Source organism: Lissotriton vulgaris, chromosome 11, assembly GCF_964263255.1.
Source record: "Lissotriton vulgaris chromosome 11, aLisVul1.2, whole genome shotgun sequence".
Classification (NCBI taxonomy): Eukaryota; Metazoa; Chordata; class Amphibia; order Caudata; family Salamandridae; genus Lissotriton; species Lissotriton vulgaris.
Genome location: NC_141699.1, coordinates 1,039,599,876 through 1,039,622,483, shown reverse-complemented (window position 1 = coordinate 1,039,622,483; position 22,608 = coordinate 1,039,599,876). Strand labels below are relative to the sequence as shown.

At 46.8% G+C, this 22,608-nt stretch overlaps 1 protein-coding gene across 1 annotated transcript in view; it reads right to left on the bottom strand.

The window, feature by feature from the left end:
- Positions 1-22,608, bottom strand: part of GNB4 (G protein subunit beta 4) — a 699,556-nt gene that overhangs the window by 554,437 nt on the left and 122,511 nt on the right. Inside the window, exon 2 of the mRNA XM_086944371.1 lies at positions 14,545-14,628. The gene's annotated coding sequence lies outside the window, so the exon portion shown is untranslated. The remainder of the gene's footprint in view (positions 1-14,544; positions 14,629-22,608) is intronic.

Genomic DNA, 22,608 nt, shown 5'->3' with positions numbered 1-22,608 from the left:
GGGCTGCAGCTTCTCTTTGGTCGAGGAGAGTGTGGATGTCATCTGCTGCACTGAGGAGTGCAGTCTTGATGCTGTGGTTGCTTCTGAAGCCTGATTTGGAGGGGTCCTGGGTGGGGTTTGTTTCAATGAATTCGGTGAGTTGGGCGTTTATGACCTGTTATGTTAAAATTATTTTTAAAGCGCACTTACACCAGGCGGTTTCATGGCGCTAAGAACGGAAGGACTGCGGCAGAGAGTTTCTTGGAATGTTATTCATAAGCTTGTGAGAACAGGAAAGTTTTCAAAAGAGTTCTAAATTGAGTATAGCATGTTACCAATCTCAGCTCATTAGGAAGGGAGTTCCAAAAACAGGGGGCTAAAAAAGAAAACCTAAGACCACAGTGTTTTTTTCATTTGAAAGTGGGGATAGTGAGCAAATGAAGGTGGTACTTAGGTACATCCCAGATTGGACACTGGTGTACCCTTATCAGTCCCTTGTATATGGTACTGAGGTACCAGGGCATAGGTACACCAGGGGTCCCCCATGGGTTGAAGCATGTATTATGCCATCCATGAAGGACCACTCAAACTGTAACTACAGGCCTGCCATTGCAGCCTGTGTAAGCTGGTACTAGCATCACTTACAAAAGATATAGATTTCCCTATATCTAAGGTCACTCCACTTAAAACCTATAAGTCACTCATAAAGCAGGGAGCTCGGTTATAAGCATGAGGGTGCCCCTGCATGAACAGGACAACCCTACAACCTTCGGAGTCCATTCTACCGGGCTGTAAGTGCATCAGCTATTACCATACATAGAGTGGCCATGCGTCATTACGCGATGACCATCTCTAAACTGGCTGTAACGAACCCTATCATGTTTGGTATCAAACATGTTGGAATCATACCATCACACCATAAACAGTGTAGGAGGTATGATTCCATGCACTGTAAATCTCCTCCAGAAGGCCCTCAGTGCTCCTGGTACCAGTCTTCTAGACCCGAACAGCACAACATGGCTGCTGCCGACCAGACACGATTCTGCCCTCCTGCTGCTGAGCCAAGCTTGAGCAGGGAGAGGCAGAACAATAGTTATCCTGTCACAGGAAGGTGTGACCACCTCCCAGACAGGGTTTAGTGTATAGGGGCCGGGTGGGAGCGCTTGCCAGTGCCCCATAGTCTGCTTGAGGGGCACATTTGGTGCCCTTCTTGCATAGTCCAGTTCAAACAAGCTCAGGGAGCCATTGGCCCCCGTTCTGGAGCAAAACTGGACAAAGGACATGGGAATATCCTCCTCACCATCCGACCCCTCCCTTGTGAGGGAACCCTGAACTGTCCCAACCTTTTCCCTAGGGTACTTAAGGGCTTATCTGTAGGTGGGTCTCTAGATTCGTCGTTGGACAAGATTCATTTCAAGACACCACTTCTTCTTAGACCGTCTGGGTACTCTGGACTTCACTCTGGGCCTCAAGACTGCAACTAGGAAGACTCCTGCTGCTCCTGGTCTCGTCGCCCTGCTCTTCTGCTGCACCGTCCGTACCTGTGCTCCATACAGGAACCATCCAAGGCCTGTGGCCATCCAAGACACCGGAAGGAATCTCCCTTGAAGTGAAAGAGTCACTTCCCTACATCTGCAGGCACCGCAACTAAGCTGACCAGTCTGCTGATCCTGGGCTCCCACGGACTACGAAAGGCTCAGCAACACAGGTGGTGGTTCTTCACACCCCTCGAGGCCTGCCCTGTCCTCTCACCTGGTTTGAGGCCAGTATCCCTCGTCCAAGCCGCAGGAACCAAACCCCTGTGCACCACTTTGACTTGCTATTGCAAAGGCTTGTTGGCTTCCTTCCTGCAAGATCTTCGGGCTCCAAGTAGCCCCCACCTCAAGCATCTCCTGTGACCGAGATCTTCATCCTCACTGCATTACTTGCACCGTGGGCCTGCATCTTTGGTGAGCTGCTTGAGGTCCTTTCACGACTCCAATGCCTACGGCCCGGGGATCCTCTTGAGGGTCTTCTTTCATTTCTGCAGGCTCCCCTGATTGCTCGGGCCTGCCCTGACTCCCCTGCTTGTGGTGAGTCACCTGGACCTTGCTGGTCCCGACATTGCACCTTCTTGGGGTTCCACGTTGTTTGCAGTTGTCAAAGCTTGTTGGTGCTCTCGACAGACACAGACTCCTCAACCCTCTACGTCCCACGTGGGACAGCTCGTGAACAGCTCCTGGCCTTCCACATCATAGCCTAATCCTCACAGCTGCAGCTCCAAGGTAACTATCATCTCTCCTGCAGCACCGAATATCGGTGGGCATTTGTCTTCTGTGCCTCCTGGTCACTCCTGGGAGGCATAGACTCTGTCCCCTCTGCTTGCAGGTACTTCTAACCTTGAATCCACCTTTGGGTTCCACCGGACATGTTCAACTTCTCCAGCAGCAGCATCTTCCTGAAGTCTGCCTTTGAGTTTGACGGCAGTTTCCGACGCCACTTCACACCTATAGACCTGGCTTCCCTGGTGTAAGTATCCTGGTTCCTAGGGTATCCACGGGTGGGGTGGCTCTCCAACCTTCGGTCTTCCACTGGGTTTCTTCAGGGTCCACTGGGAAGGGTCTTTCTTCTTTAATATTGTAACCACGACTTACCCATTCACTTGTATTGAGTACACGGTCATGTTCCCACACTGCACACGACCTCCGTGGGGTTCCTAGATACTCACCATGTGTGGTTCCTTTGTTATGTTATGTTATGTTAATAACTTTTATTAGGCGCACAGCTGCCCCAGCAAAGGGGCATCCTGGCGCCAGATTAAGTACCACAACACAACAAATCGATGCTGGAAAAGAGAGGGAATCAGTCAGCAGTAGGGAACAAATAAGTTTTTATGGCGCGTCTGAAAAGAGTCAAGCTGTTCAGGGCACGAATATGGACAGGGAGAGAGTTCCACAATCCTGCCGCTAGAACTCGAAAGGAACGACCTCCCATCCTACTCAGTCTGAACCTGATCTTAACCGCCAGATGAAGAGATTCCGACCTGAGAGCCCGCGTAGGAACATAGGGGGAAACAAGATTCGCAAGGGCTGGAGGTGAAGAAAGTTTCAAGATCTTAAATGTCATACAAAGAGCCTTAAATTCAATTCTCTGTCTGACCGGCAGCCAGTGAAGAGAGGTCAAGACTGCAGAGACAGAACATCGTCTCGGAAGGCCAACGATGGCCCGCGCCGTGGCATTCTGCACCCTTTGCAGCCTAGTAGCCTCCGCCTGATTCACTCCGAGCAGCAGCGCACTCCCATAGTCCAGCCGGGAAAGAATGGAGGCTTGGACCACCAGTTGCCGAGTAGGGGGGTTGAAGAATTTGAGGACTGGTCTCAGTCCTCGCAGAATACCATAACAGGTAGCTGCAATCTTCTTTGTGTGGCTGGTAAAGGAGAGTGTAGGATCCAGCCAAACCCCCAAGTTCATGACTTCGGCAGCTGGGATGGGAGTCACCCCCAATTCTGGAGGCCACCACTGGTCTCCCCAGAGTTCCGCCTGCTTCCCTAGAATCAGGACCTCGTTTTTTTTGGCATTTAACTGCAAGCAGTTAGTGCGCATCCAGTTAGCCACGGCTATGAGTCCTGCACGAAATCTGGGAGCATTCACCTCAGGGTCCCCACTGAGTGTCACCGCCAGCTGCGTGTCATCGGCATACGATGTCATGGTTAAGCCACATTGTCTGACGACAGCAGCCAGCGGTTTCACATATAAGTTGAACAAAGTGGGGCTCAACGCAGAGCCCTGAGGCACTCCCAGCCCCAATGGATGGAAGGAGGACTGACCAGGTGGAATAGCCACTTTAAAAAACCGGTCCGAAAGGAAAGAGCGCAACCATTGGAGAGCCGTCCCCTCAATACCCACTTCTTCCAAACGCCGCATCAAAATGTCATGAGACACCGTGTCAAACGCGGCGCTCAAATCTAACAAGAGGAGCGCCGCTGTCTGCCCCGCATCCAGCACCTTACGCAAGTGCTCAGTCATAAAGAGCAGTGCCGTTTCGGTGCTGTGTTGTGCACGAAAACCATTCTGGCTCTCGTCAAGAATATTATTTCGAGAGAGGTGGGCAGACAAGATGGAGTTCACGTGTGCCTCAGTGACCTTGGCGGTCCAAGGCAGGAGGGAGATGGGACGATAGTTTTCAGGTAACAGGGGATCCAGATTAGGCTTCTTTAAAATGGGGCTGACCACTGCCTGCTTCCAGGAGGACGGGACCACGCCCGCAGTGAGTGATAGATTAATCACATCCAATATAGGCTCACGACAAAGGGGCGGGAGAAGTTTAAATAGCTCTGGCTTCAGCGGATCTAATGGAGAGCCAGATTTAATTTTGAGGCTCAGAGTGTCAAAAGCCTTGTCAGACATAACAGGCAAGGAGGACAGAGTTTCGTGGACCGTAGCCATCACACCAATAGGCTCAACACCGGGCACAGATGGCATAAATCCTCGGTAGATTGCCTGCACCTTCTCCACGAAAAAGGATGCCAAACTTTCACAGTGAGAGTCCGTGCAGATTTCTAACGAGGTGGCCCGTTTCCCCACAAGGTCTTTAAGAACCTTAAAGATTAATTTAGATGGGTTAGGGCTGCTCAGAAACTCAGAGGCATAGTATGCGGCCCGGGTTTGGCAGATTGCCCTGTGATAGATCTTAATCTGGGCAAAATACAGAGATTTTAAAGTGGGATCGAAGGATTTCCTCCAGGCCCTCTCAGCTTGCCGGCACGTTCTCTTGAGCTCGGCAAGAGTATCATTATACCATGGGCTGTGCGTTTTAGCGTGGCATTTCGACCAGCGCATTGGTATAAGAGAATCAAGGGCGGCTAGGACCCAGTTACAGAACTGCTCATATCCTTGTTCCACATTCAACAGATTGCCCAGGGGCTGCGCCTCCAAGATCCCTTTGGTCCCCGATACTTCCATGTCTTCTGGGTATAGTCTTCACTCGAGTTGTGGTTCCCATACCACTATTTTAGTATAAGGTTTGGTCTCCCCCTGGTGATCACTGTGTATTTCGTGCTACTTAACTGTTTCTATTAAAAAGTATTGTGTGTATGGTGTATATCTCCGGCTAGGAGATATCTGTATGTGTTAGTGAGTGTCTTATAATTAATACATATATTTATAAATACAGTGTGTGGTTCTTTTTCACTTAATCTATACCAATAAGATTATGGTCTGGTAAACCAAGCAGCTTTACACTCCTCCTGGACTAAGCCTGAAGGCTGCTCTCCACCGCTACCACTTAGAGAGCTTTCTAAGGTTGTCTAAGACCACTAAAATCACCATTAGGGTTGTCTGGATTAGTGCAGAGTGTCCACTTACATAAGTGTGCACCATATACTAAGCCAGCTTGTCACAGAACAGAAAGAAAGAAACAAAGGTGATAAACTGCAAGAGAGATACAGCTTTATCGCAATTCTCTTAGGAATGAAGACATTTTGAAAACATTAATGCTGTTCTGTACCAATTATGGGTACACAGTGATGCAGGAGATGGGCACAAAGTATTTAAAGAGTTGTACTGCATGGCTTGTTTGTTATCTGTGTCCCTCTGCTGATGTCAGGGTACAGTTATGCCATAGATGGGGTTATCCAAAGGCATCTACTGTCCAACAACGTCTGGTTAGGAAAAAGCAGAAAATAATAGGCAGGCTGTTTACCTACAGCATGTCACTTTCGATCATTCGAAAGTGACGTTCGATCATTTTTACAATAATCACATTGCATTTGAGAGAGATGAATATTCTGGCACATCAGTTCAGATGCACAACTATCATAAGAATCTCATTTACTGCATAGAGATCACAACAAGATGACATATACTGTACCCCACCCAATATCTAGACCACATCTCTAGCGGTCAAATATGAATCCCCTGGAATTTTTCATTTAGTGTTATAGATTACAGAGAAAAATACATGGCTGACATCTTATTTAAAGTTACAATTTTAGTACATTTTCCTTAACCAGTTCTAAGTTGTTAACTGAGGTGATATAATGTTTGGTGTTGAAAGCAAGATAGAGCGGCATGAGACACCTGATGATTCAGAGTTAGGTGGGGATATCAAACTAAGACAGTGTTTAAGATTTTCAAAGTAGGCACTTAAAGATACCCAGAGAGACATGCGTCCAGATGACAAAGATTTCTACTTATTTTTTAGCCACACAGGTGAAGGAGGCAGACCACAAATATCTGCAGGATCGCAGATTCAGAACATGCACCGATAAAGATAAACCTTACAATGGGAGAAGATAAACCTTACAATGGGAGAAGAGAAAAGTATATACATTTGGCACATAACAAACAACAATTTAGGGTAGAGGATTTCAAATTGGGGGGCGACCCCCCCTGGCTGAGGCCTCAAGTGATCTGGGGAGGGGGGGAGGGGGGAGTGCCAGGCTCTGGCAAAGAGAAGCATCATGCTTTGTTTCAAGTGATAAAAACATGAGCGGCAGTAAGCCTCATTGTAATGGTTCATCACTAACATCTTTTGTCAATAATATTAATATCTGACTGGGAGTATGTGTGAAAGGGATAACAGAACTTAACTGCAATATTTAAATATGTTTAGAAATATTTAAAACATTGCCAATTTAGCAGAATAATTGTGAAACAATTGTGGGGGGCCCGATGATTTGGTTTTTTTACAGGACCAGAGGGCACGGCATTAAGTATTTTGAAGACCGCTGATTTAGGGATTGAGATTATCAGATCATCAATGAGCAAATATGGAAATTTTACTTTATAAATTGGGGCCTCGGGATGTGGAACGTTGGAGGCCACCAACATACAATGGGATGAAGGCAGTTGTGCTGGAATAATAGTTTAGTAGTGAGTGCGGAATTCAGTGCAATTTCCTCACAGCCTTAAAGACAACACAGACTGAAGGCTGGATGCCAGCATAATGAACTGGCTAGATTTTACTGCTGAGTCGAAGAGCGACATTTTCTAGCAATCCTACATCAACACAAGAAAGTGAGAAGAGAAATTGTACTCCTTAATACTAACATGGTGGAGAGGAGCTTACTTAAACATATTATGCAATAGAGTCATTCAAATTGGTTAATTTGAACATGGATTATGAACAGAAATTTATAGACCATACGTTCACAGTGAGATAATAAAAATGCGGATATGATTTACAATAATAGAAAGGAAATACAGGAATTCCATTACACATAAAGTTAGTTGCCGATGAGGAAGAAGAAGAAGACTGACTATATACAAGATCGATCCCTTCTAAATCTTGCCTACCAATAAGATGTGTCATTATACAGCACAATAACTAAAGAATAGGTCAAGCTGACAAACCATTCTTTATAAAAAAGCAAATAACCACACCTTTAGGTCTCACAGGAAGGGTTCTGTAAGGTTTGCCAAGAATTACTACACCTTTTAGCAGACTGGCTCTGTCACCAACTCTAAGACAGACATGTATTGGCTATTGAATCCATATAAATCCTCAAGAAAGTGCAAGTTCTACAGGGAACTTGACCTGCTAACAGATTGGATGTATTTTTCCTGCAACTCATTTACCTACATCAGACAGGTTTTGTGCAGCATTGCCAAAACTGCAATGTTAGCACACACACACCTTAAGTGTCCTCAGTGAATACAATTAATCAATCCTACTGTCACTAGCAGCATAAAAACGATTGATAGGGTAAGTCAAACTAAAAAAGGCGCTATAAAAATAGGATTCCCCGTTTCAGTGGAATACAATATGACTGTCTATGTCTCCCTGCATTCCAGCCTTTCATGTTAACCCATATAAAAAATTATTACAGATACCAAGGAGGCTACCACAATAGTGTTGCAGCATAAACCCATAGGGTCAGCATTTTTACTGCACTCATTTTAACCCTAAGACTAAATTGCTGGTCCTGTTTAAAAGAATAAAAGGATCTGAAGCTACACAACCAAACAAGGCAAATCAGATGTGATAAACCTACTTTTGGTCTAAATCTGTAATATTTGTTATTTTATAAGAAATGCATATTCCAATAGGAGAATAAATTGATCAGGTACAAGGCATACAGCAAACCACTAACATCCATCCACTCATGAAGGTTCACCACCCTAAAATGATGGCTGCAGAGTAGCAAAATGAAAGGATTTATACCCATCCCAGTGAGAAAAGACTAAGACTATAAACAATTGACATTGTACCTCTGCGATTGATACTTCTCTTGCTGATAGCTTCCAAACACCTTTTGCATTGGAAGGGAATGACTAGTTTTTGAATATACATGCATGAATATTTATAAAAGTTGCTTATGACTTAAGGCTAGGTATGGCTTGCCCTTCCCAAATTAAGTTCACAAAGAGCAAGCTTAGCAATCATGAATCCTATCGCTCCAGAAGCATTGCAGTCCAGCTACTATCTACTCAAGTTTGGTAAGCAAGATAATAATTGATATTTGGGGCATCTTACTACATATTCCATCACCATTGAGCATTGTACGCTTTCAATGTGTTTGCCTTAGGGACCATATTAGAGAACATTTGCACTGGCAAAAAAACTTGGCAGATTCATTTTGTATAAGTTTACTGCCTGTGGGATACATAATGCTGCATAAAAAGTTGGTCCCAGTCTTTGTCGCTGAAAAGTTTTAGCACCAGCACATAAATGATGCACATGGATTTTGCAGCCACTGGTAAAGTGTGGCACATCATTTTTGCCTATAAATCATTCTATATATGTAAGAGGAATCTTCATAATGAGAAATATTTTAGAATTGATTTTTCACTCCTTTTCTATTTGTCTCTGAATGTTTTGAGGTGGCACCGCGGATTACGGGACGCACAGCTATGGAACAAGTAACTCATACTGTAACCTGTGATGTTTACCGTTTCAATACGTGGAAATATTCGGCCACATATAGTTAGAGTTACCCATGTGATTTATGTTTGCAGTGAAGATCCTCTTCAGTTTACAAATGTGCTATATACCTCTATGGTCACAAAGGGCGGGATGGCATATCAGGTTCGGGGGAATGTGAACTTCAGCACAGGTGCTAATGATGTTCCTCTTATGATCCAACTGTTTGGGTTCTGCTTAAAAAGTGATAAAATGGTGTACTTTTTTGCGTACATCAGTAGTGGTTGAGGGTATCTCTAAATCTTTAGTTATCTATTGCTTAGTTATTTCTCCTGGTCGTGGTAAAATATTTAAAAAGGCCATGGTAACTTGCTCACACTCAAAAATAGTCAAAATTGTATTACTTGTCAAAGTGTGTAGCATTATTTATTGCTCAAAAGATTGTCTTAAGTTTAGATTCCCTAGAGATGCAGTGTTCTATTGTATAAAATGTCTGGGGAAAAGATTACTCCTAGCGAACGTCTTAAATTGGGAGGCTCTCTTTAATACACACTGCGGCAAAAACATTAATTTAAACTAACCTTACCATTTCATCAAATAAAGGAAGTCTATTTTCTTCAGTAAATGTGTTACTTGATATTATATTAGGTACTCCACAAACAGATCCAGTCTATCAAAATAGCTACATTTAGTAGGGTTCAGATGTTGGTATTTTGGTTAGGAGGGGTGTCTTTTAATCCTTGTGTTGGTGCTCAAGTTCTCAAATCAACACCATTCATTGTGCTTCATTTCTCCCAATCTCAATCAAGACCAAACATAAGATTCTGTCATGTCAACAATGTCACCAGCACAGAGCTAATCTATCATCACAACTATATTCATAAACTTAAAGGCATGTGCCTAACCATTTTCTTCATCTGAAAATCTTTTTGGATTGCTCAAATCATGTTTCTAAAAATCTCTTTAACTGGCCATCAGCTTTCAGGAACAGTTCATGAAATTGTCAGCTCCCTGTTTTGTACCCCTATGAAAAACTGTCTCTTTACTGATGGTGTATCAAATCATTCTTAGCCTCATGTTTTCTTTTATGTGTAGCCCAGCGCCTCATGACTCAGCATAAAACTTCCCCCTCCTTGCTCTGCATGCTTCATATTACATCATGACCATGAACCATCCAATTAAAAGACATTGGTTAACCCCAGCTTCTCAAGGGTACCCTTCTGCTCTTGGGGTGTATCCTACAAGTAGAACTGAATATATCACATTCCCCATGACACTTCTCTATATATACACACAAAACCAAGAGGAAGCTTATTCTGCTGAACAAGTTAATGCTGACTTCTACTGGATCCACATTCTTTATAAGGCCTTCCACCTTCGCTCTGATGGGCCTTTACGGCCACATTTTTGCCATGCCAAAGACAATTTCTATCGTCCACTAAATGCATGCAGCTGCCATGCCCTAGCAACTATCCCTGGCCTTCCTTTTACCGTGCTTGAAAGATTAACCAAAATCTCTAATAGGCAACATTCTAGATATTGAAAGTATATTTGGTATTCTTATGGTTCTTTTATTTATTTATTTTTAGCATTCATACAGTGAAAATTTTTACTTGGGGGTATCTTGGCGTGGGGCACTCAACTCCTCCTGACAGCAAGAGCATCCATTACTAGAGAAGAAATAAGTCTTTAATAGTTTCCTACATTTTACCAGAGACTTTTCCTACCGACGTTAGAGAGGGAGACTCTGAGGAAACTGAGTGCAATCACCAGTGCAGCTTTCTCAGAAAGCTCTTATATAAAAAGAGACTCTCTTAGTCAATAGGCTAGGACTATTGTCAAATGACACTTTCTGGGCTGAACAAAGCCTTAAAACTGGTTCTCCACTTAACCGAGAGTCAATGAAGTTTGGCTAAACCCAAAATAATGGATTTAATATGTCTGATGTTTAAAATCAGTCTGGCAGACACATTTTGCACCATTTGAAAAGTGTTTGTCAGCTTGTCCGGAAGGCTCAAGTAGGTCCAATTGCAATAGTCTAATCCGGCAGATATGAAGGTATTCATTATGTGTGAAAGTACTGTACATTAAAGGGGTAGATATTCTGTTTGAGGTCCAGTAATTGAAATAAACAGGTCTTGGGTACTTGGGTACACCTTTTGTTCTGTCCCACAACAGTTAAACCAGCAGCGGCTTCTTCGCTATGGCGATGGCGGAGGAGCGACATGCCCCCCCCCCCCCCTGCCGCCAGGGGCCTCAAAAGTTGAAAAAAAAAGCAGGTTTATTTATCGTTTTATTTTGCAACTTCTAAATGCCAAGTCTTTGGGGAGGGGCAGTCACGGAGAGGGTGTGGTGGGCACTGCTATCAGTGCGCATGTCGGTTTGGCCAACGTCTCAGGACAGCCAAACCGACATGCACACTGCACTGTCTCCAACCCGAGCTGCGTTGTCGGGTTGGAAACAGCAGGCACAGGCTCCTATCCTCTATGGCAGCGTAAATCCAGGCCGCTCACGTCAATCATGACACTGCTCTCATGAATGAGAGCAGCATCAGGATTGGCCGTAGGGGAGTCTAGGAGCCTGAACTTCAGTCAGGAGCAGAAGAGCAGCGATGTGGCAGGCGGCAGGTAAGTTCTTTTTTGTCCCCTTCTTTTTATGTATATTCATCTTCGTCCCCCCACCCCTGCCCCGCCACTCTGCTCCGACACCAGCTGCTACTAAGTTAAACCTGAGTCAAAATGTATCCCCAGATTTTTTACACTTCACACAGGACTGGTGTGAAGGACCCAGAAGGATGGACAGAAAAGCTTGCTTCCACCCATAAGAAATTCCATCTTTCACCACCACTGAATTTTAGGTGATTTTGTCCAATCTACCTTCTTGAAGTTAGGAGCATTAAAAGTTGGATCATCATCTATCACAAATAACATTTGTGTATGATGATCATACAACAGTCATGTAAGTCCAATGTTTGCATACATTGTGCCAAAAGGGGTAGATTCTATATGTCATTCCATTGAGTCATCTAAAGCTTCACTTTCGCTTAGGCACAACTATTTCTTTTGACATCTTGAACCAGTCTCGAAATTTTATGTTGATGCCAACCTTGTCAGTTTTGCACGTTACATAGAAAATTGCTTGCTTACACCAGCTTACTCGATTTTGCACGATACCTACAAATTTATATGTGGATACCATCTGTCTGCTTTGCACCATACATCCAAAATTGTAAATGGACACCAGCATTCTTGCTTTGGAACATACATATAAAGTTGGATTTGAATAAAAGAATTCTCAATTTTGCACCATAAATATTAATATATATATATTGGAACATGGGAGCTAGACTCCCGAAACGCGTAGATGTACCTCGTCATAAGAATAAAAAGGACTTTTGTAATCTACCCTGGAGTGCCGGATGATTTATTATTTCAGAAATAAGTCTTATATCGAATATATAATATATATATATATATATGGGAGGCGAAAACCGACATTCAACACGCACTGAAGGCCACAGCCAACTACAAGACCCAGCATGCAGCAATTTCCAAACAGCTCAAACGTAGTACCCAACAAGGGGTTAAAAACGGAAGCACCGAAACATTAAGGGTCTTGTGGTGAGCTGTCATGACCTGAACCTGCGGCGCCTCTTCTTCTCGCTGATGAAGCTCACAGGAGTGAGCGAAATGCATTTGAGCTAAAGAACAATGCCGCCTTTAAAAGAATAAATGAACACACTTCAAACCGGAGGAAGGTTGCGACTCAATTTTTCTCTCCTCCCTTGTGGGGAGAGCCCTGTTAAAATATATATATATATATATATATATATATATATATATATATATATATATATATATATGACTGAGCTCCAAACGCACAAAATGACCAACAGCCCCTAAATATCCAGGTCTTCAACCCCTTTCTAAAAGAGAGGAGCTCAGAGGCATTCCTGAGATGCGCCGCCAGGCTATTCCAGGCATTCGTGGCACAGTAAGAAAAGCTGTTTCCTCCCCAACTGGCCTTTTTTATTCGGGGCACCGCATCTAGTCTGCCCTCAGAGGAGCGAAATGCTCTTCCAGGAATGTACCATTCAAAGCACCTACTCAAAAACTCTGGGCCACTGCCCTTCAGTGCTTTGAAGACAGTGCACAGAGCTTTAAATGGTGCTCGTCTTGTTACAGGCAACCAGTGCAGTTGCCGGAGTCCCTCTAGAACTGAGGCAAACTTAGGGATCCCCATAAGCAGTCTCGCCGCCGCGTTTTGTACCAACTGTAATCTGTACAGATGTGTTTTTTTCATATTTAAGTACAAACTGATACAGTAGTCCAAGCGCGACAAAATAAGGGCTGAGACTGCTGTCCTGAAACCGTATGTTGGAAGAAAAAAAAAAAAATTCTCAATATCCTCAGGATGTAGAAGCAGGACGAAACCCCTCCACTAACCTGATCCCCTAAATCAAGTTTCTGATCCATGATCACGCCCAAATTAGGATGGCGGGCAGACCTGTGTCTGCCCGCCATATTTGCGGTGTTGGGGCCAGCTGCCAGACATGCGGCGGTCCAACACCGAGAATTAGGATGCGACCGCCACCCCGCATTTCGCAGTTTAACATTGCAGCGGGTGCCGCTTACAGCAGCACCCGCCACAATTTTAAATTGCCATGTTGTGCATTTCCATGCACAAACTGTCCAGCACTGCGCTGTGCCTGCCACCTTGTGCAGGGAAATGGAGGGGGCGTACTATGGGTATTCCCAAAGTGCAACCCACACCACCCCACCCCGACCCCGGAATACATTTTATTCATCTTCTGGATTTGCTGAAATAATTTATTACAAAAAATTATATATTCTGTAGTATAAATAATAATACCTTCTTACTGTTAACATGATACCGGCAGACATTTTTCAAAGAGTATTAGCTTTTCCCTCCACTGCATCTGTGGGTCACTGTAAGCTTGTCTATAATATGCTAGCATAGGAATTCCTCCCATTCAAAGCAAATAATTATACTCCTCTGAGGTTAATGAACACTATCTGCGCTTTTACCCTACTGATAAATTCCATATGTGTGAACCCATTCCCACAACACAGAGTACCTAGGAAACAATCTTGTTCAGGATAATCTATACCACTTTTATGTTCTTTGCACTCCCCACTAGAATCCCTTAATCAAAGGTAACAACCTCATATGTCAAATCAAATCCTACACACAAAGGTTAGAACTGCAACAATAGTCCAGCGTACCAATATTTAAGGCATATTTCTTAAGGTTTCTCGTAATTACCACATAGCAAAATATTAGCACTGAAACAAGGTTCTGGCCTAAAAATGGTTTAATAAATGTCTCACAGAGTTCATGCACCCATAGGAATAGTATTTGTTTGTTGTCTTATGGTTTTGTAAATACATTTGAGGTAACAAAAAACTTTACAGATAATTCATGTTGCATAGTGAAAAAACACAGAATATTAGGAGGTTCTTTTTAACGGCTACAGTACTATAACTTTTCACATTTCACGCAAATTACAAAACAAGATCGCGCATTAATGTAAGCAGAACTAATACATCGTTGCATTTTAAGAGGTAAGAGCACAATAATTTACATGATTCAGGGTTTTTGCAAAAGGAGGAAGAACAGTAATGTGGGCAAAAAGGAATCCTCCTCTCCACTTATCAGCGCAAGTCAATAGTACATTTCGTTACGTGAATCGGAGTACTTACAAAATGAGGCGGAGCGATCGCAGGTAAACTTAGAAGTCAAGAGAGAGTTCCATCTAAATTGGGCCTTTTGATCCTCTGGATAACCTAAAAGGAATTAAGTCTTCATTAGAATTTCTGTGCATTTGATAGGAAGGGTAATCATGTTAGAAAGTGTTGTTAGAATAACACATTTTTCATCTTGCTCTTGAAGACCTCATGGAAGGGACTGTTCTGAGAGGAAGGAAGTTCCACAATCTAAGAGCACTTCTTGTGAAGGATTGTTAATGGTTGTTTATGAAGATAAGAGTATCCGCATTACAGAGTGGGTCCTGCCTGTCAGCGATCACCACTATTATTTTGAAAGATAGTTTGCAGTCTTAGCACTGTGAATAATGCAGGTTAACCTGAGGGTACTTCTAGATTTAATCAGGTGCCAGTTCAAGGACAACAAATTAGGTAAGTCGTGATCAAATTCCTAGATAACCAAGACCAGTTTTGCTGAATCCTATCTCAAAGAGACAACATACGGCAAGAGACCGGGTTCAGCAAAGAGAGTCGGATGTGGAAAGCCATCTTGCCACTACCAGCGGACTATGATCATATTAGCCACTTTGTTCAAATTTACCACATATCACAGACTTCTCCAAACGTTTACCACCATATAGTTCCTAAAGAATAACCACCATTTGCCAGAATAACAGAGTTGTGAGCAGTAATCAAGCAACGAATTACAGCAGAACCTCCCTGAATTTCCAACTCTTTTAACATCTTCCTTAATCCTTTGAATTGTGGTCTTTCTCTAGTTAGAGGGTTGTACAACGTTGTTCAAGCTGCATTTACAATGCATATTGGAGTAGGTCAAGTAGTACCATATTCGGTAAGCCAAATGGCTTTTGTGAGTAAGGCCCAAGATGTATTGTTTAAAAACATATTCATTTGTATCCAGCTTCTGTGTGTTGCATACATAGAATTATAGATGGGTAGCAGTGGACAACAGGGATGTTTTTCACTTAGAGGCTCTGGGTGACCTCAAATAGATGAGTGAAGCTTGAGGTATCTATGATGTCACTCAGAAGCCGGAGGGGAAAAATATCCCCATAATTTATTTTTTACCCATCCATAATGTTATGTGTGGCCTACAAAGACATCTGCTGCTGCTTTTAACTGCTACAAAGAGGCAGATTAATAGGCAGGAAGAGTGTGGAATTAATCAGTACTGATTCCCAAGTCCTAAAACGACTGCCTCCACTTCAGATCTTAGCAGGAGATCTGTCCGTAGATACACGACGTGTTTGAGCATTAACTGCTCAAAAGCGACTGAACTGATTTACACCACATAACAAGAAGCATTCTGGGCCAAGATGACGATTTCTGCTAATTGTGATGTAAACCAATTTAGCGGTTTGGGCTGGGGGATATATATATATATATATATATATATATATATATATATATATATATATATATATATACACATACATACATATATTCAAACTTGTATATAATGGATGTTTTAACCGCAAGCTATAACACTGGCATTGCAGCCTTTAACCAGCAACTTACACACAAATCACTGCAGGTTCTAATTGCAGGAGGAAATGCTCAACCCACCTATCTACTGTCAGTTTTTACCAAAAAATTTTAAACCATGAATACATCTGAAGACGTTAAAGTACATTGTGCACTCTTCGTGTGCTCTTCTTGATATCGCTCCTTTTAGTCTGGCACACAAACCCTCATTTCCCACAATCTACCATCCCAACAGGGTTACTTAACCCCTCACCACACATCACTACAAGCACGGTTTTCATTTCTGAACTTTTTCCACATACCAATCATTGCTAACAGGTGTGTTAATAGGATTTGTTCTATGGGAAAAATCCAAACAACCACACCCAGAATGCAACAGTTTGTCACATGGAAGCCTAGGAACAGAAACAGTGTCTGTCTGTAATGACATGGATTCAGGTGGACACTTCGCAGCCTAATGATCCTGCATCTCTCTCCCTCCCACGGTGATGGTCAACCTCACACCCGTCAAAACCTACAGATTAATGTACGCTCTTTCCCACCTGTCAAATTGCATATGTGGGTCCCCTGCTCACCATGCCATTAGAGTCAAGCTAGCCTGGCTGATGTGGGGTGATAACTCGAAACCGGTCCTAGGATGCTATTTTCCAGTCCAGGGAGGACCTGGCTTGGCAGTTCGGGCTGGACTGTACTCATGGGGAGCAGGGTCAAGACTGATTTGCATTTGGCTGGGTCTAAAGTAGAAAGGCATGGGGGTCAAAAATCGATGGACTTAGACCCAGATCTCTCTATCGCGGGTGAATGTTTAACACTGTTCAGCATTCCGTCCATCAATTGTTCTTTTTGCAAACTGCAGTCATTCGCCCGGCAGCCAGAGCTTTAAATGGGAAAAAATAAGTGCTGGTACTCATTAGAATAGAGGCGTGGCAAGTGGGCGGGGCAAAGAGCAATATATGATCGTACCTATTGACTTCTGTACCAGTTGCAGCACGTCAAAACACACACACATATATTGCATTAAAATGTAAACAAACCTCCTGCAACTAAAAACTCACACTCTAATTATCAAGTCCTACAAGTCGTGGTGAACTCCACAACATTTCTAAATTTATCACCCGACCTGATCCTGAAAACAGCAATCACAAACTAACCATGAGGCTGCCGCCCAGTGACAAGGACCACAGGAAAGAACAACATTTACCTGAAGCTCGTAATGATGCTCCTCGGAAGCAGAGCGAAATCTGCCCTGGAGAGAGAAACCTATTCTGCGCCTGCTGTGGATCACGGTACTGGTACTCTCCCTGGCTGTAGAGAAGTGCCGGTACTGTGGGCAAAAAAAAAAAATCGGAAGTGCCAGTACTCAGTACCGGTAAGCACCGGCCCATTTAAAGCACTGCCGGCAGCTTTGTCTGGAGGCCAGGAGCACCCCTTAATACCCTGAACCAGGCGCATTTCTACAAATTATTGTTACTGTCTCAACTCTGTTTTACCAACATGGCCAGTGTTATTTTGGCAAATACGAGGGGGGAGGGGGGGGGGGGGGGGTGGAAAACCAGCAAAAGCCAAAATTTGTATTCCCCGAATCAAAATGTTGAAACTGGAATGGAAATATTGCAAGAGGATTGTAGAGCCGTTTAAAATACTCCTGCCTGACAATGAAAGCCAGTACACCTACAATAACTATGCTAAACATGAGCAGGCGAGAACTTTTATCACCGAGTTACCAGCACCTACCACTTCATCTCAAAATACCAACAAATAGTATTTTACTTTAAAAAAAAAGAAACGGGGGGCGTGGCCAAGATGGCGGGGTGATCGGACGCTTCTTCCTGCAGCTCCTCCAGCCCGGCTAAGCTAGAGCCCTTTTTCTTCAGCTTCTCTCCCCCCGCTGATGCTCAGCGGCTGAGAGGAGTGTGGCGGAGAACCTGGTGCACGCATTGATGCCGCTTTGGCCCTGATCGCTCCGGTGGGAGCACCTCAAACGACCGATTGAAGATCGAGAGACGACGGAGCGCCCGGGAGGCGGAGCGTATCGGAGTGCTGTCCATGCGCCTTGGCTGGGCCTAGTGCTGAAAGTTGGCGATCTGGGTGAAGACCGTCCCGGCGCTCGACGGAGGTCGAAGGAGAGCTATCGGCTGGGGGGCCCCGCTACGCGGGGGACTCTGAGTGCGTGCCCTGGTGCTTGGACTTGAGGCGGTGGCCTCCTGTATGGCGAGGACCCCGGTCCCGGGGTTGGAGGACGATCGACTTGAGACCGGGGCCAGATCTGCCAACTCTTCTAAGTAACCGAGCGGCCCCGGTTGTGGAACTTTCCAGATTGCCTGGTTTCTGGATTGGCCCGGTGGTGTCGCCGGGCTCGGGCGATCTGCTTGGCCCCACCCTGCCGCCATTTTGTCCTCGAGGGGTCGGTGTCGTTGGCCTCCTCCGGAGTCCCTTGAAGGCAGTTTCCTGCACCCTCCGCCTCTACACAGCTATCTCCCAGTGGCGGAGCGTACTGGCCGGGGTCCCCCCAGCGTAGGTCCCGGCTGCCATCTCGACTGGGCGCTCACGGCTTGTAGTGCCCGGACCGACCCGCCATTTTGTCGTCTGTGGCGCAGGTCCCCAGTTTTGCCGGGAGCTCCCCACAGCGAGTACTTGCTGGTGGTTAGACATTCTCCGGAGCGATCGGGCCTCTGCCCGCTCTTCACTTGAGGCGCTTGGAATGTCTGGAAGAGGTGGTTCGAGGAATATGCTTGGCAGGGCCCAGCAGCAACGGGACAGAGCACAGCCGTCGCCGGGGTCTTCCCGGGCCTCGGCGGATGCGCCCGGGGGAGAACCCCCTGTCACGAGATCCTTCATGGAGGAGTTGTTCAGTTCCCTTAAGGAGGACTTCCAGACGCTGAAGCGGGAAGTGGCTAGTGAGGTCCGTGAGGTCCGCAGAGAGGTGGAGGGCCTCGGTGAACGGGTTGAGACAGTGGAGACGGCGGCCCAACGCCGGGACGACGAGATTGTCCACTTACAATAGGACGTTCTCCGTCTCCGGGAGCAATGTGTTGAGCTCCAGGCCCACTCCGAGGACCTTGAGAACAGGTCAAGGAGAAATAACATTTGAGTGCGTGGTGTGCAGTCTGCGGACGAAGGAACTGACCTGGTGGGCTATCTGCAGGACTTGTTCCGGGAGATCCTGAGGGAGGCCGCGGACTTTCCTATCTGCATTGATAGAGCTCACAGAGTTGGACGACAGCGGCAGTCATCGGCGCCCCCGCCGGACATCTTAGCTTTCCTGCCCGACTTCCCGCTGAAGGAGCGCATCATGTCTGAAGCCCGCAGGAAACAGCCACTGACTTTCCGGGAGCAGCCCGTGGCGCTCTATCAGGACCTGTCCGCCATCACGCTGCAGAAGCGCAGGTCCTTCAGGATTGTCACCGACTTCTTGCGCGAACATGAGACGCCGTACTCCTGGGGGCACCCCTTTCGCTTGATCTTTCGCTGGAACGGAGTGCTACATCAGCTACGCTCATTGCAAGACATTTGCGGTGTCCTGGGGCTCACTGCTACAGAGGAGGATGGAGCCACGCCGTCCTGGAGGCGATCGGAGAGAGGGGGCCGACGGAGGTCGGCGAGGAGACGATCGACGGCGAGCACAGGGCGTCCTGATTCCCCTACCATCAGGGCGGACATGGCCAGTGCCTTGAGGGCGGCGGCCAGGGACTCGGCCGACTCCAACGGCGTGGCCTTGACGGCCTAGACTCACTCCGGGGGGAGATGAACATAGCTTCTTCGATGCCAGGTTTGGGGCTGGGGGGGGGTCGGGGGGGAGTGGGTGGAGGTGAGTGGCCGGACGTCCACTTTTCTATTTTCTACGGACTTGCCCGCTTCGGGGCTTGACAGAGACAATGGGTTGTTTGAGTTGGCATTTGGCTAGTTGCCGTGGGTGTGTTTGGGGTGGGGTTGGGTGTTGTTCTAGAGTTGGGGAAGTCCCGTCCGACGTTGTCCATGCCCACGCTTGGCCTGCTCTGGCCTGTCCCGCGCGACTGCCCCCGCGCCCCCCCCCCCCCCCCCCTCTGGTTCCTTGCCCGCAGCATAGCGTTCCTGGTCCCTGGGAGACATGTCGTCCCTGAAGGTGGTGACCCTTAATGTTAAGGGACTGAATAATCCGGTTAAGCGCAGGGCGATTTCGTCTCTGCTTGAGGGGACGCAGGCTGACATCTGCCTTTTGCAGGAGACTCACTTATTGTCTCGTGACTGCCATAGATTGCGCTCTGCTAAGTTCCCCACCCAGTTTTTCTCCTCTGCAGCGACCAAAACAGCGGGGGTGGCCATTCTCATAGCGAGCTCCTTCAGGGGGGAGGTGCTATATAAATATGCTGAGCAGAAGGGGAGGCTTCTGGCATATCGCCTCCGCCTGGGAGGTATAGCGTTTACAGTTGGCTCTGTCTATAGCCCGAATGACCACCAGGAACGCTTCTTGGACTCAGTACTGGTGGATGTCACTGCCTCGCCTGACCGACATGTTATTCTAGGGGGGGACCTTAATATCGTCTTTGATTCAATATTGGATAGATCAGCGCAGCGGTTTCCACAGACTGGAGAACTTTCCCAGGCTGTGAAGGCCCGGATTGCGGACATGGATTTACACGACCTTTGGCGCTCCATGCATCCCACGGATAGGGACTACTCCTATTTTTCGCATGCGCACCGCACCTCCGCACGGTTGGACTATCTTTGGGTTAGTTTCCGGAGGAAATTAAAAACTCACCTCTTTTCAAAATAAGTGTGCTCCTCCCCTACTTCTCTTTCAGAGTGCTTCAGTTTAGCGCGGGGACACGCATTCTGCGTAACCAGGCGCTCTATAAATGCCCCTTAATAATAATAATAATAATAGTGGGCCGATGCGCGCCGCTGCTACGGCAGCGGACGTTGGGGTCCTGACTCTGTCTGACCATGCGCCGGTTACTGGCGCGTTTGTGTGGCCGGCGGCCTCCCCCTCTCGGGGGGTGTGGCGCCTTAGGGACACCCTTTAGCACAAGAAAACGGTGGTGAAACGTATTGCAGAGGTCATACAGGACTATCAGACACACAACAGTAATACAGACACTTCACTAGCGACACAGTGGGCTGCGTTGAAGGCGGTTCTTCGGGGGGAGTTCATCTCCATCTCCTCGGCGGAAAATAGGGAGCGGCAACGGAAGAGGGATGAACTGACTACTCAGGTTCGGGAGCTTGAGCAGGTCCACCGCCGTACGGGTGCTCCGAGGGTTTGGAGGCAGCTGAAGGCGGCAAGGAAGCTCCTGTCGGCGCTGGACCTGGATAGAGCGGAATACGCTGCCTTGCGCTTGAAACATGCCTACTACACAGGGGGGGGACAGGTGCGGCAAGCTCCTGGCGCATCGGCTTCGGGTCGCGCAACAGCGTAACGTAGTGAAGGAACTCTTGAGTACGGACGGAGTGGCCGTTTCCGGGGACGCGGAGGTGGCGGAAACCTTCTGCAGTTTCTATGAGGCGCTGTACGCTGGGGAGCCCTCCTCGCTGCGGGACACAGAGGAATATATAGAGTCGGCGCCCCTTCCGGCACTGGATCCCGTTCAGGCGGAATATCTGGAGCGGGATATTCACGTTGAAGAGGTGATTTCCGCTATAGCTAGGTTGAAGCACGGGAAGGCCCCGGGCCCGGACGGTTACACGTCCCTGTTTTATAAGACCTTTTGCCCGGTTGTGGCCCCTGTCTTAACTCGGCTATTTAACTCCTTCTCCGACCCGGGAGCCATCCCACCGGATCTCCTGAGTGCGACGGTCTCGGTGATTCCGGAACCCGGGAAGGACCGGGCTTTATGCGGCTCGTACAGGCCCATCTCGCTCCTCAACGTCGACCTCAAGCTGTACACGGGGATTCTGCCGTCCAGGCTGGCCCTGCAACTCCCCGGTTTGGTTGAGGCGGACCAGGCTGGCTTTGTGCCCGGCAGGCAGACGGTTGACAACACCAAGCGGGTGACGCACGTTTTAGAGAAGGCTTCGCGGATCCCGGGGGAGCGGATGTTGCTAGCAGTGGACGCTGAGAAGGCCTTTGATAGAGTTCATTGGCCGTATCTCGAGCTGGTCCTCAGGAAACTGGGAATTGGTGATAAATTCCGCACAATGGTCTTCAACTGCTATAAGTATCCTTCAGCGTCGGTGCGAGTCAACGGGTGCAGCTCCGTGGTTTTGCAATCGAGCGCGGTACGAGGCAGGGCTGCCCCCTCTCTCCACTCCTCTTTGCTCTCTACATGGAGCCATTCGCCCAGAGGATCCGCCACAATCTGGATGCTATTGGGATCAGGATGGGCCAGTATGTCCATACGGTCAGCCTCTATGCGGACGATGTCCTGCTGACCCTAGACGACCCTAGGAGGTCCTTGCCCGCCTGCATCCACGAGTTGGATGCCTTTTCACGTGTGGCCGGCTTTAAAATGAACATGAGCAAGTCGGTGGCTTTAGATGTGTCTTTGGCTGCGGACACTAGGAGGGACCTCCAGCGACTCTTCCCTATGCAGTGGTCATCGTCCCTTGTACCATACTTAGGGATCCTACTGGCACCCA